This window comes from Kogia breviceps, chromosome 11 (assembly GCF_026419965.1).
Source record: "Kogia breviceps isolate mKogBre1 chromosome 11, mKogBre1 haplotype 1, whole genome shotgun sequence".
NCBI classification, from domain to species: Eukaryota; Metazoa; Chordata; class Mammalia; order Artiodactyla; family Physeteridae; genus Kogia; species Kogia breviceps.
Window position 1 is genome coordinate 65428245 of NC_081320.1, and position 15468 is coordinate 65443712.

A 15468-nucleotide genomic window follows, 5' to 3' on the forward strand; every position below is an offset into this window, starting at 1 on the left:
GAGATGAGTCACGATTAGCTCCACAAACCCTGTTATGGGCTGAATTATGTGCCCTCAGCCCACACATTCATTTTGTTGGAGTCCTAACCCCCAGGACCTTAGAACGTGACTTTATTTAGAGATAGGGTCTTTACAGAGGTGATTAAGTTAAAATAAGGTCATTAGGGTGGGTCATAATCCAATATGACTGATGTCCTTAGAAGAGGAAATTTGGACACAGACATGCACAGAAGGAGATGATGTGAAGATGGGAGAAGATGGCCATCGAAAAGACCAAGGAGACAGGGCTTGTATTAGTGTTCTCCAGAAAACCAATAGGAGCCCAGCCTTATAAATTCAAATAGAACTTATAAAAAACGGGCTCATGTGATTATGGAGGCCGAGAAGTGGCACCATCTGCTGTCTGCAAGTGGGAGACTCATGAAAGCTGGTGGCATTAATTCCAGCCTGAGTCTGAAGGCCTAATAACCAGGACTGCTGCTGGTATAAGTCCCAGTCCAAGGCCAGGAGAAGGCCAAGATCTCAGCTCAGACAGACAGAGAAAATCAGTTCAGCCTTCCTCCAGCTTTTTACTCCATTCAGGCCCTCAAAGGATGAGATGATATGCCCATTCACACTGGATAGGGCAATCTGCTTTATTCAGTCCACCAATTCAAATGCTAATCTCTTTCAGAAGCATCTTCACAGACATACTCAGAAATAATGTCTAACCAGATATTTGGGCATCCCAGGGCCTAGTCAAGTTGACACAGAAACTTAATCATCATAGGCCTGGGACAGATCCTTCCCTTACAGCCTTCAGATGGAACCAACCCTGCTGACACCTTCATCTTGGACATCTAGCCTCCAGAACTGTGAGAAAATAAACTGTTGTTTAAGCCACCCAGTCTATGGTACTTGGCTATGGCAGCCCTAGCAAACTCATACAACCTCAATTATTCATTGAATGGATTGAATGGGACCAGTAAAGAGATTGGGGGCTGGGGAATATACTTTATTGACTTCAGTTTTGTGGAAATGACAAAAAACATCTTTGGTAGTTGGAGACAAGGTTGCATATGGAAAGAGAAAAGGCTGCATTTGAATTCTAGCTTTGCTACTCTCTCTAGCTGTGTGTCCAAGGGAAAGTTATTTTACCTTTTTGCTGCTCAGTGTACTCATTTGTAAATGGGGATAAAGATCTGGCCACTCCCCTGCACTGCAGCACTGATGGGAAACTAAGATAGTGTCTTTGCATAGTATCTGCCTCTACAGGGACTAAGCAAATGAAACCATCATCATCATTATTACAAGGAGCTTCGTCACTGGAGAGAAGAAAGTCCTCAAGATCTACATTCTTGCAAATCTTTTTTTTTTTTTTTTCTTTTTGGCCACGCCACATGGCTTGCAGGATCTCAGTTCTTTTTTTTTTTTTAAGGTAAAAATTATCATTTATTTTTTCTGTAATAATTTCACTTCCTTTATATAAACTCTCTAAGCAATTTCTAATTACTTTTTCTTGAGCTGAATGCCAGGATGCCATTTCATCTAAAGAGATGTATCCTCACTTGGGAAATTCAGACACTACTTATCCATAAATGCACCTTGACTGAGAGATCTGCTTTTGTTTTCCTCCCCAACTAGCTTTAAATTCTTAAATTGCTTTTTGCTATTTACAATAGAAAGATGTTCAATAATGTACACACAGTGACAGCTGAAATACACTCATTTAATAAAATTTAAACTCTCACAATCCGTGACTGTTGCTATTTGCCAGTTTGGGCAATTTATGAAATATCAGTCCCTATTTTTTGACTTCATTTTTTTTTTCTTTTCTTTTTGACTGCTAAGGATAAGGAGGAAAGCTTCACCCACCTTGACACTCACTTTTTTTTTAAACATCTTTATTGTAGTATAACTGTTTTACAATGGTGTGTTAGTTTCTGCTTTTCAACAAAGTGAATCAGTTATACATATACATATGTTCCCATCTCTCTTCCCTCTTGTGTCTCCCTCCCTCCCACCCTCCTTATCCCACCCCTCTAGGTGGTCACAAAGCACTGAGCTGATCTCCCTGTGCTATGCGGCTGCTTCCCCACTAGCTATCTATTTTACATTTGGTAGTGTATATATGTCCATGCCACTCTCTCACTTTGTCACAGCTTACCCTTCCCCTTCCCCATATCCTCACATCCATACTCCAGTAGGTCTGTGTTTTATTCTCATCTTACCCCTAGTCTCTTAATGACATTTTTTCCCTTAGATTCCATATGTATGTGTTAGCATACGGTATTTGTTTTTCTCCTTCTGACTTACTTCACTCTGTATGACAGACTCCAGGTCTATCCACCTCATTACAAATAACTCAGTTTCATTTCTTTTTATGGCTGAGTAATATTCCATTGTATATATGTGCCACATCTTCTTCATCCATTCATCTGTTGATGGACACTTAGGTTGCTTCCATGTCCTGGCTATTGTAAATAGAGCTGCAATGAACATTTTGGTACATGACTCTTTTTGAATTATGGTTTTCTCAGGGTATATGCCCAGTAGTGGGATTCTTGGGTCATATGGTAGTTCTATTTGTAGTTTTTTGAGGAACCTCCATACTGTTCTCCATAGTGGCTGTATCAATTTACATTCCCACCAGCAGTGCAAGAGTGTTCCCTTTTCTCCACACCCTCTCCAGCATTTATTGTTTCTAGAGTTTTTGATGATGGCCATTCTGACCGGTGTGAGATGATATCTGATTGTAGTTTTGATTTCCATTTCTCTAATGATTAATGGTGTTGAGCATTCTTTCATGTGTTTGTTGGCAATCTATATATCTTCTTTGGAGAAATGTCTATTTAGGTCTTCTGCCCATTTTTGGATTGGGTTGTTTGCTTTTTGTTATTGAGCTGCATGAGTTGCTTATAAATTTTGGAGATTAATCCTTTGTCAGTTGCTTCATTTGCAACTATTTTCTCCCATTCTGAGGGTTGTGTTTTGGTCTGGTTTGTGGTATCCTTTGCTGTGCAAAAGCTTTTAAGTTTCATTAGGTCCTATTTGTTTATTTTTGTTTTTATTTCCATTTCTCTAGGAGGTGGGTCAAAAAGGATCTTGCTGTGATTTATGTCATAGAGTGTTCTGCCTATGTTTTCCTCTAAGAGTTTGATAGTGTCTGGCCTTACATGTAGGTCTTTAACCCATTTTGAGTTTATTTTTGTGTATGGTGTTAGGGAGTGTTCTAATTTCATACTTTTACATGTAGCTGTCCAGTTTTCCCAGCACCACTTATTGAAGAGGCTGTCTTTTCTCCACTGTATATCCTTCCCTCCTTTATCAAAGATAAGGTGACCATATATGTGTGGATTTATCTCTGGGCTTTCTATTCTGTTCCATTGATCTATATTTCTGTTTTTGTGCCAGTACCATACTGTCTTGATTACTGTAGCTTTGTAGTATAGTCTGAAGTCAGGGAGCCTGATTCCTCCAGCTCCATTTTTCATTCTCAAGATTGCTTTGGCTATTCGGGGTCTTTTGTGTTTCCATATAAATTGTGAAATTTTTTGTTCTAGTTCTGTAAAAAATGCCAGTGGTAGTTTGATAGGGATTGCATTGAATCTGTAGATTGCTTTGGGTCATAGAGTCATTTTCACAGTGTTGATTCTTCCAATCCAAGAACATGGTATATTTCTCCACCTATTTGTATCATCTTTAATTTCTTTCATCAGTGTCTTATAGTTTTCTGCATACAGGTCTTTTGTCTCCTTAGGTAGGTTTATTCCTAGATATTTTATTCTTTTTGTTGCAATGGTAAATGGGAGTGTTTTCTTAATTTCATTTTCAGATTTTTCATCATTAGTGTATAAGAATGCCAGAGATTTCTGTGCATTAATTTTGTATGCTGCTACATTACCAAATTCATTGATTAGCTCTAGTAGTTTTCTGGTAGCATCCTTAGGATTCTCTATGTATAGTATCATGTCATCTGGAAACAGTGACAGCTTTACTTCTTCTTTTCCGATTTGGATTCCTTTTATTTCTTTTTCTTTGATTGCTGTGGCTAGAACTTCCAAAACTATGTTGAATACGAGTGGTGAGAGTGGGCAGTCTTGTCTTGTTCCTGACCTTAGTGGAAATGGTTTCAGTTTTTCACCATTGAGAACGATGCTGACTGTGGGTTTGTCACATATGGCCTTTATTATGTTGAGGAAAGTTCCCTCTATGCCTACTTTCTGCAGTGTTTTTATCATAAATGGGTGTTGAATTTTGTCAAAAGCTTTCTCTGCATCTTTTGAGATGATCATATGGTTTTTCTCCTTCAGTTTGTTGATACGGTGTATCATGTTGATTTATTTGCATATATTGAAGAATCCTTGCATTCCTGGGATAAACCCCACTTGATCATGGTGTATGATCTTTTTAATGTGCTGTTGGATTCTGTTTGCTAGTATTTTGTTGAGGATTTTTGCATCTATGTTCATCAGTGATATTGGCCTGTAGTTTTCTTTCTTTGTGATGTCTTTGTCTGGTTTTGGTTATCAGGGTTATGGTGGCCTCATAGAATGCGTTTGGGAGTGTTCCTCCCTCTGCTATCTGTTGGAAGAGTTTGAGAAGGATAGGTGTTAGCTCTTCTCTAAATGTTTGTTAGAATTCCCCTGTGAAGCCATCTGGTCCTGGGCTTTTGTTTGTTGGAAGATTTTTAATCACAGTTTCAATTTCAGTGCTTGTGATTGGTCTGTTCATATTTTCTGTTTCTTCCTGGTTCAGTCTCGGCAGATTGTGCATTTCTAAGAATTTGTCCATTTCTTCCAGGTTGTCCATTTTATTGGCATACAGTTGTTTGTAGTAATCTCTAATAATCTTTTGTATTTCTGCAGTGTCAGTTGTTACTTCTCCTCTTTCATTTCTAAATCTATTGATTTGAGTCTTCTCCCTTTTTTTCTTGATGAGTCTGGCTAATGGTTTATCCATTTTGTTTATCTTCTCAAAGAACCAGCTTTTAGTTTTATTGATCTTTGCTATCGTTTCCTTCATTCCTTTTTCATTTATTTCTGATCTGATCTTTATTATTTCTTTCCTTCTGCTAAATTTGGGGTATTTTTGTTCTTCTTGCTCTAATTGCTTTAGGTGCAAAGTTAGGTTGTTTATTCGAGATGTTTCCTGTTTCTTAAGGTAGGATTGTATTGCTATAAACTTTCCTCTTAGAACTACTTTTGCTGCATCCCATAGGTTTTGGGTCATCGTGTCTCCATTGTCATTTGTTTCTAAGTACTTTTTGATTTCCTCTTTGATTTCTTCAGTGATCACTTCGTTATTAAGTAGTGTATTGTTTAGCCTTCATGTGTTTGTATTTTTTACATATCTTTTCCTGTAATTGATATCTAGTCTCATAGCATTGTGGTCAGAAAAGATACTTGATACAATTTCAATTTTCTTAAATTTACCAAGGCTAGATTTGTGACCCAAGATATGATCTATCCTGGAGAATGTTCCATGAGCACTTGAGAAAGATGTGTATTCTGTTGTTTTTGGATGGAATGTCCTATAAATATCAATTAAGTCCATCTTCTGTAATGTATCATTTAAAGCTTGTGTTTCCTTCTTTATTTTCATTTTGGATGATCTGTCCATTGGTGAAAGTGGGGTGTTAAAGTCCCGTACTACGATTGTGTTACTGTCGATTTCCCCTTTTATGGCTGTTAGTATTTGCCTTATGTATTGAGGTGCGCCTATGTTGGGTGCATAAATATTTACAATTGTTATATCTTCTTCATGGATCGATCCTGTGATCATTATGTAGTGTCCTTCTTTGTCTCTTGTAATAGTTTTTATTTTAAAGTCTGTTTTGTCTGATATGAGAATTGCTACTCCAGCTTTCTTCTGATTTCCATTTGCATGGAATATCTTTTTCCATCCCCTCACTTTCAATCTGTATGTGTCCCTAGGTCTGAAGTGGGTCTCTTGTAGACAGCATATATATGGGTCTTGTTTTTGTATCCATTCAGCCAGTCTGTGTCTTTTGGTAGGAACATTTAATCCATTTACATTTACGGTAATTATCGATATGTATGTTCCTATTACCATTTACTTAATTGTTTCAGGTTTGTTCTTGTAGGTCTTTTCGTTCTCTTGTGTTTCTTGCCTAGAAAAGTTCCTTTAGCATTTGTTGTAAAGCTGGTTTGGTGGTGCTGAACTCTCTCAGCTTTTGCTTGTCTGTAAAGGTTTTAATTTCTCCATCAAATCTGAATGAGATCCTTGCTGGGTAGAGTAATCTTGGTAGTGGGTTTTTCTCCTTCATCACTTTAAATATGTCCTGCCACTCCCTTCTGACTTGCAGAGTTTCTGCTGAAACATCAGCTGTTAACCTCATGGGGATTCCCTTGTGTGTTATTTGTTGTCTTTCCCTTGCTGCTTTTATTTTTTTTTTTTTTTTTTTTTTTTTTTTTTTGCGGTATGCGGGCCTCTCACTGTTGTGGCCTCTCCCACTGTGGAGCACAGGCTCCGGACGCGCAGGCCCAGCGGCCATGGCTCACGGGCCCAGCCGCTCCGCGGCATGTGGGATCCTCCCGGATTGGGGCACGAACCCGTGTCCCCTGCATCGGCAGGCGGACTCTCAACCACTGCGCCACTAGGAAGCCCCCCTTGCTGCTTTTAATATGTTTTCTTTGTATTTAATTTTTGATAGTTTGATTAATATGTGTCTTGGCGTATTTCTCCTTGGATTTATACTGTATGGGACTCTCTGTGCTTCCTGGACTTGATTGACTATTTCCTTTCCCATATTAGGGAAGTTTTCAACTATAATCTCTTCAAATATTTTCTCAGTCCCTTTCTTTTTCTCTTCTTCTTCTGGGACCCCTATAATTCGAATGTTGGTGTGTTTAATGTTGTCCCAGAGGTCTCTGAGACTGTCCTCAGTTCTTTTCATTCTTTTTTCTTTATTCTGCTCTGCTGTAGTTATTTCCAGTATTTTATCTTCCAGGTCACTTATCCGTTCTTCTGCCTCAGTTATTCTGCTATTGATCCCATCTAGAGTATTTTTAATTTCATTTATTGTGTTGCTCGTTGTTGCTTGCTTCCTCTTTATTTCTTCTAGGTCCTTGTTAAATGTTTCTTGCATTTTGTCTATTCTATTTCCAAGATTTTGGATCATCTTTACTATCATTATTCTGAATTCTTTTTCAGGTAGACTGCCTATTTCCTCTTCATTTGTTAGGTCTGGTGGGTTTTTACCTTGCTCCTTCTTCTGCTGTGTGTTTTTCTGTCTTTTCATTTTGCTTACTGTGTTTGGGGTCTCCTTTTTGCAGGCTGCAGGTTCGTAGTTCCCGTTGTTTTGGGTGTCTGTCCCCAGTGGCTAAGGTTGGTTCAGTGGGTTGAGTAGGTTTCCTGGTTGGGAGGACTAGTGCCTATGTTCTGGTGGATGAGGCTGGATCTTGTCTTTCTGGTGGGCAGGTCCACCTGGTGGACCTGGTGGACCATCCGATGGTGTGTTTTGGGATGTCGGTAGCCTTATTATGATTTTAGGCAGCCTCTCTGCTAATGGATGGGGCTGTAGTCCTGTCTTGCTATTTGTTGGGCATAGGGTGTCCAGCACTGTAGGTTGCTGGTCGTTGAGTGAAGCTGGGTCTTGGTGCTGAGATGGAGATCTCTGGGAGATTTTTGCCATTTGATATTACGTGGGGCTGGGAGGTCTCTTGTGGACCAGTGTCCTGAAGTTGGTTCTCCCACCTCAGAGACACAGCCCTGACGCCTGGTTGGGGCACCAAGAGCCTTTAATCCACACGGCTCAGAAGAAAAGGGAGAAAAAATAGAAAGGAAAGAAAGGAAGGAAGGAAGGAAGAATTGAAGGAAGGGAGGGAGGAAGGAAGGGAGGAAGAAATGAAGGAAGGAAGCAAGACAGGAAGGAAGGAAGGAAGGAAGAAATGAAGGAAGGAAGGAAGAAAGCAAGAAAGGAAGGAAGGAAGAAAGGAAGGAAGAAATGAAGGAAGGAAGGAAGCAAGAAAGGAAGGAAGGAAGGAGGGAAAGAAGGAAGAAAGGAAGGAAGCGAGGAAGAAAGGGAGAAAGGAAGGAAGGAAGTGAGGAAGGGAGGAAGGAAGAAAGGAAGAAAGAAAGAAGATAAAATAAAGTAGGATAAAATAAAGTTATTAAAATAAAGAATAATTATTAAGAAGAAAAATTTTATAATAAAAAAAAAAAACCAGGACGGCCAGAACCCTAGGACAGGTGAAAGCAAAGCTATACAGCCAAAATCTCACACAGCAGCACACACATACACACTCACATAAAGAAAAAAAGGGGAAAATAATAATATATCTTGTGCCCACCTCCTCAACTTGGGATGATTCGCTGTCTATTCAGGTATTCCACAGATGCAGGGCACTTCAAGCTGATTGTGGAGCTTTAACCCGCTGCTTCTGAGGCTGCTGGGAGAGACCTCTCCCTCTCCTCTTTGTTCCCACAGCTCCTGGGGTTCAGTTTTGGACTTGGCCCCGCCTCTGCGCATAGGTCATCCGAGGGCGTCTGCTCTTTGCTCAGACAGGACGGGGGTTAAAGGAGCCGCTGATTCCGGGGCTCTGGCTCACTCAGGCCGGGGGGAGGGAGGGGCATGGATGCGGTGTGAGCCTGCGGCAGCAGAGGCCTGCATGACACTGCACCAGCCCGAGGCACGCCGTGCGTTCTCCCGGGGAAGCTGTCCCTGGATCCCGGGACCCCGGCAGTGGCGGGCTGCACAGGCTCCTGGGAGGGGAGGTATGGAGAGCGACCTGTGCTCGCACACAGGCTTCTTGGAGGCGGCAGCAGCAGCCCTAGCATCCCACGCCCGTCTCTGGGGTCCACGCCGACAGCCGTGGCTCGTGCCCGTCTCTGGAGCTCCTTAATGAAGCGCGCTTAAGCCCCTCTCCTCGCGCCCCAGGAAACAAAGAGGCAAGAAAAAGTCTCTTGTCTCTTCGGCAGCTCCGCGCCCGTCTCTGGAGCTCCTTTAAGCGGCGCACTTAATCCCCTCTCCTTGCGCCCCAGGAAGCAAAGAGGGAAGAAAAGGTCTCTTGCCTCTTCGGCAGCTCCAGACTTTTCCCGGACTCCCTCCCTACTAGCCATGGTGCACTAACCGCTTCAGGCTGTGTTCACGCCGCCAACTCCAGTCCTCTCCCTGCTATCCGACCGAAGCCCGAGCCTCAGCTCCCAGCCCCCGCCCTTCCTGGCGGGTGAGCAGACAAGCCTCTCGGGCTGGTGAGTGCTGGTCGGCACCAGTCCTCTGCAGGAATCTCTCCGCTTTGCCCTCCGCACCCTGTTGCTGCGCTCTCCTCCGCGGCTTCGATGCTCCCCCCGTCCGCCACCCACAGTCTCTGCCTGCGAATGGGCTTCTAGTGTGTGGGAACCTTTCCTCCTTCACAGCTCCCTCCCACTGGTGCAGGTCCCGTCCCTATTTTTTGTCTCTGTTTATTCTTTTTTCTTTTGCCCTACCGAGGTACGTGGGGAGTTTCTTGCCTTTTGGGAGGTCCGACATCTGCCAGTGTCCAGTGGCTGTTCTATAGGACCAGTTCCACGTGCAGATGTATTTCTGAAGTATTTGTGGGGAGGAAGGTGATCTCCGCGTCTTACTCTTTGGCCATCTTCCACTCACTTTCAGGATCTCAGTTCTTTGACTAGGGATTGAACCATGGCAGTGAAAGCCCAGAATCCTAACCACTAGACCACCAGGGAACTCCCTCTTGCAAATCTTTAACTGAACCATGGCTTTCCTCTCCCAAAATTATGATGGTGACCATGGGAACTATCTCACAGTTTTTGTGTAAGATGTTGATCCTGCCTCAAGCACCGGGAGTAGGATTGCCAGATAAATATATGTAAGGGTGCCCAGTTAAATATAAATTTTAGACAGATAAGTTTTAGTATAAGTAGGTTCTAAAAATTGCATGGGACACACTTATACTAAAAAATTCTTCATTGTTTATCTGAAATTCAAATTTAACTGGGGGTCCTGTATTTTTATTTGCTAAGTCTGACGATCTTAATTAGGAGACACCTGCCCAAGGAAACAATTATATATAACCAAATAATGAGCTGCTATTAAAAATCACCAAGTACTATAATGTATAATAAGTTGTAGGGGTAGTTGTATCAGCTGTATATCAAACAACCATAAAATCTCAGTGACATACAACAGTAGGCATGTATTTAGCTCAGACGTCTAATAGTTAACTTATCTAGGCTGGGCTCATCTAGGGGGCTTGGCCAAGGCAGCTTCACTTCATGTGTCCCTCTTCCTTTTCTTGGGGACAGTGGGCTAGCCTTTGGCATGCTCTTTTCATGGCAGTGGAAGAAGCACAGAGGTCTTGGAATTGGCATACCACCACTTCCATCTTATGCTATTGGCTTTGGCTTTGGCCAAACTCAAAGACAAAGGATGTGGAAATGCTCTCCATCCTTTCAGTGGGAAGAACTGTGAAGACATAGGGTAAAAAGTACGGATATGGGGTAGTATGAAGAGTTGGGGCCCATAAAGCAATCTACTATTGTAGTAACACCAACATTAGCTTACAGTTATTGGGCACTAACCATGTACCAGGTATTGGCAATTTTTCAAGGATTATTTTACATAATTTTTCAGAGCAGCCATATGAGTTAGGTACTATGATTGTCTCTGTCTTCCTAGAAGTGGTAACTGAGTTTCAGAAAGGCTAAGTCACCTGCCCATAGTGACACAGTTAGGATCAGGTGAAGCCAGGACTTAAGCACCAATGTCCCTGTATTAAATCCCTTCCTGCTGGAAATACTGAAAGTGTTTTCTGTTTTCCTGACTGAACCCTGGCTGATACAGTGGGTATTCAAGAGGAAGAGGTGACCTAAATGCCCAGAGGATTTGCTGGGGAAATCTGAGTAAGGAGGGAGCAAGGAGCTGCTCGAGGACAGCCCCTCCAGGGAGTATGCAGGGATGTGTGTGAAGGCATGTGTGTGGTCAGGCCACTCGAGATGGCTGTTCTCTTGCTCTCTGTACGTCCCCTGCTCAACCAGTCCCTGCTTCACTTGCACGCTACTCACTTGACTATCCAAACCTCTTAATCATAGAACTTAACCAGTAACTGCCTACATGTTTACCCCTGCGCCAGCTATTGACTGTTCTAATCCTTAGTCCAGGACGGCTCCAATTGCCAGTTTATTAAAGGGAAACGTCTGCCCTGCGATGGTTGTTAACCAAAGGGGCTGTAAGGGATGTGCCCCAGCAGCTAGTTTTACCGGTAACTGATGAGCCAACCTGACATCAATTCCCCCTATAAATGGTTGCCTCCCTGGCTTCAGGAGTGTAAGATCCCCTATCCAATAAACCATTGATAGCTCTGTCCCTGTTTCCAGCTTCTTCCTTTGGCCCCGAGGCTGGGCCATAACAAGGCTTGCAGGCCTGTGGCTTGCAGCCCCACAGCATGTGTATGAACGTTGTATCAGTTAGGGCCTAATCAGGAGACAGAAACCACACGGTAATTCCAACAGGGAAGGTAGACTATAAAGAAGTATTAACTAGTGACAGGGGATTGGCTACTTAGGGGTAAAGAGAACTCTAAATAATACAGGAGTGAATTTGGGAGAGGTGCTTCTTAGAGCCTGAAATTCAGATCTCACTGGAGAGAGTGTGGCTGGGGCCACTGAACCATGTAAAAGTTCACTGAGGTCAAGGTCAAGCAGGAAACTGTCCAGTGTGTTGCCAACAAATCTCACCCAGAAGCTGCCTAGAAGTTGGTGTTAAACTTTCCGGGCAGTCATCGGAGAACCTTAGCTGGGAAACTGGTTGGGACAAGCTGCCCCCAAGGTGCCCCTGAAACTGTCTGAAGATGAGTACCACTCAGTGTGCCAGCCCAGCACTGTGAGAGTAAGAAAAAAGGAAAGTGTACCAGAACCGGGAAGAGAAGCCCCTTCTTCTTCTGATGTCTCTCCAGCACCCTCTATTGACAAAGCTTAATAACATCATGGGCTGGCAAGAGAAATGCTTATAGGGCTTTGCTTCAGTGTCAGGAGCTGGGCAATTAAGGATTTACAGCTGAGAGGCAGTAAACTGATAACTGACACAGCACGCATGTACTAGGAATTCAGTTCCCTTTCAACACACCTGCCTCAGTGCCGTGGGGGAAGGTCCTGCCTTTTGAGAAATTCACCCAAAATGATATATCACAAGTCCCTTCCAGGTTCATGACCCTGAACTAAGTACTGAGGGGAAGACCAGGGATCACCGTATACACTTCTTACCTTTGTGGAGTATACAGTCTAGCTGGAGAGAGAATGCTTCTTTTTTTTTTTAAACTTTTCTGATACTTTTTTTAAAAATTAATTTATTTATTTATTTATTTTTGGCTGTGTTGGGTCTTTGTTTCTGTGCGAGGGCTTTCTCTAGTTGTGGCAAGTGGGGGCCACTCTCCATCGCGGTGCGCGGGCCTCTCACTATCGCGGCCTCTCTTGTTGCGGAGCACAGGCTCCAGACGCGCAGGCTCAGTAGTTCTGGCTCACGGGCCCAGCTGCTCCACGGCATGTGGGATCTTCCCAGACCAGGGTGCGAACCCGTGTCCCCTGCATCGGCAGGCAGATTCTCAACCACTGCGCCACCAGGGAAGCCCGAGAATGCTTCTTGATGTTCCCTAGGTACACCCTAGCTCACGTGCCTGCCTGCCTGATTTTTTGCTGGTGGTTTTCTCAGCCTACAAAATGCTTTCTCCTTTATCTCCACCTATGAAAATCCCTCCAGCCTTCAAGGCCCATTCCAGTGAAACTGTATTCTTTGTGTCTCTCTGGCCGCCTTGTGTTAAATGACCTGGTGCTTGTCTCATCCTCCCCTTAGAGCAGTGGCTGGATGAGGGCAGGGCATGCTGCCTCACTCTCAGCAGGGACCAGTAAAGGGTCAGTGTAGCCGATGGCCCTGGTCAGGCTGTGACTCCCTTCCGGCTAGTGAGTGTGACATAGGCAGACCAGAGGGTCAAGGAGCTACGCCTTCTCCTCTTTGTCCTTACACCCTCCAAGTAGGACCAGAGGCCTCACTTCTCGACCACTTTCGTTGTTTGATCCCTCTACTCCGATGTGAGTGAATTCACAGCAGATGAATTCCCACAAAGTTGGGTATAAATTAAAGGCTTGTAAGTTTAGCTCTATTTTAAATGCTTGGGAAGTAGGGTGATGAGTGTGAGAACCTTGCTATTTAAAGGAATTTTGTGCATCATTTCACAAAGCTGCTTTCCCCCAATCTATAATTTCTGTAAGTCCAAGGGCCATTTATATACTGGGCTTATTAAAGCAAAGCCCACCTGTGGTGAAGCCTGAATACAGGTGCCCTTATGCTCTACCCAGGGGGGAGCTTCTGATGGGAGGAATACTCCAATGAAGAGCTGGTGTAAAGCTGAAATTCTGGACTTCCATCATTCAGACCTGGAAGTGGGGCATGGAGACCCTCTAGCCTGGGCCTCAGGAGCTCTCAGTAATAACTTCTGAATAACTCATCTGGGGTTAGAGGAGGGGCCCAGCAGAGTGCAGCAGAAAATGTTCTGCCCCGAGGATCGGGGTCCTGGGGTCCTGGGTTAAGCTCTGCCATTGGCTAAGCCAAGACCCAGGCAAGTCATCGGAACCCTCCAGGGATGCAGCTTCTGCACGTAAAACCTGGGGCCATGAAACTTGCCCTGCTTCATACTGGCCTGTTATCCTTGTTCCCACCTTACAACAGGTGGGCGTGGAGCCAGGTGGTACTTCTGCCCTGAGCTGGCCTTCTAGAATGTGCTGGATGAGGTATGGAAGGTCTCCCCTGTGACAATGCTGAAGTCGCCCTCAAAAATATCCTCCTTGAATGTTTCATCTGAAACTCTTTTCTCATTTCATGTAAGTTAACATAAAATAAACGTATTCCCGTGAAGAACTTTTCTCTGCATCCTTCCCTCTGCAGCTACAACAGGAGAGTGACCTTAACTCAGTGAAGCAGTGTTGGCCGACACTGCCCCCTTGTGGTCCGGTTTGTCCTTATGGGGCGGCTCTCAGGCTGGGAGTTTTTCCAGAGGTTCTTGCTCCTGGTCGTTTGCAGGATTCTCAGGTCACCCCAGACACGCTAAATCCATAAGACCCCTGGGAGGGATTCCAGCTCTAAAAATGCCTGATGGCAACCCAAATCTGCAGAACTGGCTTTGTGGAGTCTGTGTTCCAGGGAGGAGATTGAGGTGGGGAGGGATACGTCATAAACAGAAATACCCACCAGCTGAGCTCAGACAGAACCACGGGAATGAGACCAGCAATGGAAGGAGCCATAAGGGGGACCTTTGGCCGTCAAGACCTCTAGTGGGAAGCAGTTGGTCCCAGCAGGCAGGAGGCGTAGGAGAGCTGTGATAGAAGCATCTGGCTTTGTCCTGGGCCCTGGGGTACAACTTCCAGTCCTTGCAGGGCTGAAGGGCCAAGGGGTGCAGGCCCCAAGGTGGAATGACAGGAAGAAAACTAAGACCCTAGGATGGGTGAATCTGGCAGGGAATCAACTTTTGGGCTTAGGAAATAAGGTGATGGGGCAGGACCGAGCACTCAGGTCTTGGGCCGGGGGTAGCAGGTGGCTCGAGTCTGACCTGTGCCTGTACGTGCCATGTAATCCCGCAGTGACTAGAGGCCTCTGGATAGACAGAAGTCTCCAGAAGGGAGCGAAACCTGTGGGAAAGGATTAAGTGCCTCTAGCTGTGCATGAGGGGCCTGTGCATTTCAGGCCTGTGTTTAGATTTTTACAGGATTCCAAGTAAGGCATGGGCTTGGCAAATTCTGAAAGAGCTTAGCTTGTGTTTCTTCTCCGCTGGCCCCAGCAGGGCCCCAGGTCCCCTCTGATGGCTCAGGCCTGCTTCCCCCTTCAATCTGTGCACCTGCTCTGAGCCTCAATAATTTCCCAGCCAAGAGAACAAAGGTGCCACCAGAGCTGCCACCTGAGAGGGGTCCCATCTACTGACTCACACCACATAGGGGTGGCTGATGGAGGCTCACGAGCCGGTCTTCGTAGGCATATTTGCGCTTGAACTAGCATCAAGGCCTCCACACCCCAATGATGGAATTTTAGGTCAGAAGCAGAATAATGAGAGAGATGGCTGGGAGTTTGGGGAAGGCTTCTGAGACCCCCTCACTGTGCCACGAGACGATGAACGCCCCATCAGCTCAAAATCCCAGCACTTAAAGTGAGAGCCTCCCTAAAAACCCACACGTGGGCCATGGCTATGCTGTCTCTGCTGGTTAAGAGGCTGCGTGCATCTCTGGCAGGATCAAAAATGGTTCACTCTGACAGGGACTGGGTTAGCACCTGTGTCTTGCCTGTGGTTTATAGGAGTTTTTGATGTAATTTTGCTTTCAGGTGTCACCTTAGAGCAGCTATTCCTAGAAAGCCAGCCCTAAGGGATGCATGTGAAGATCAAGTTTCCATGACCACATGGGAATTGGGAAGCCATCCCCCAAGTAAACCATCCCCCCTTCCCCCACTAGAAATCTCCAGTTCACATCAATATAATAAATGTCTAG

The 15468-nt window shown here is 44.5% G+C and overlaps 1 protein-coding gene across 2 annotated transcripts in view; it reads left to right on the forward strand.

Annotated features, from left to right (window-relative positions):
- Nucleotides 1–15468, forward strand: part of ATP6V1E2 (ATPase H+ transporting V1 subunit E2) — a 143960-nt gene that overhangs the window by 53720 nt on the left and 74772 nt on the right. The window lies entirely within an intron of this gene.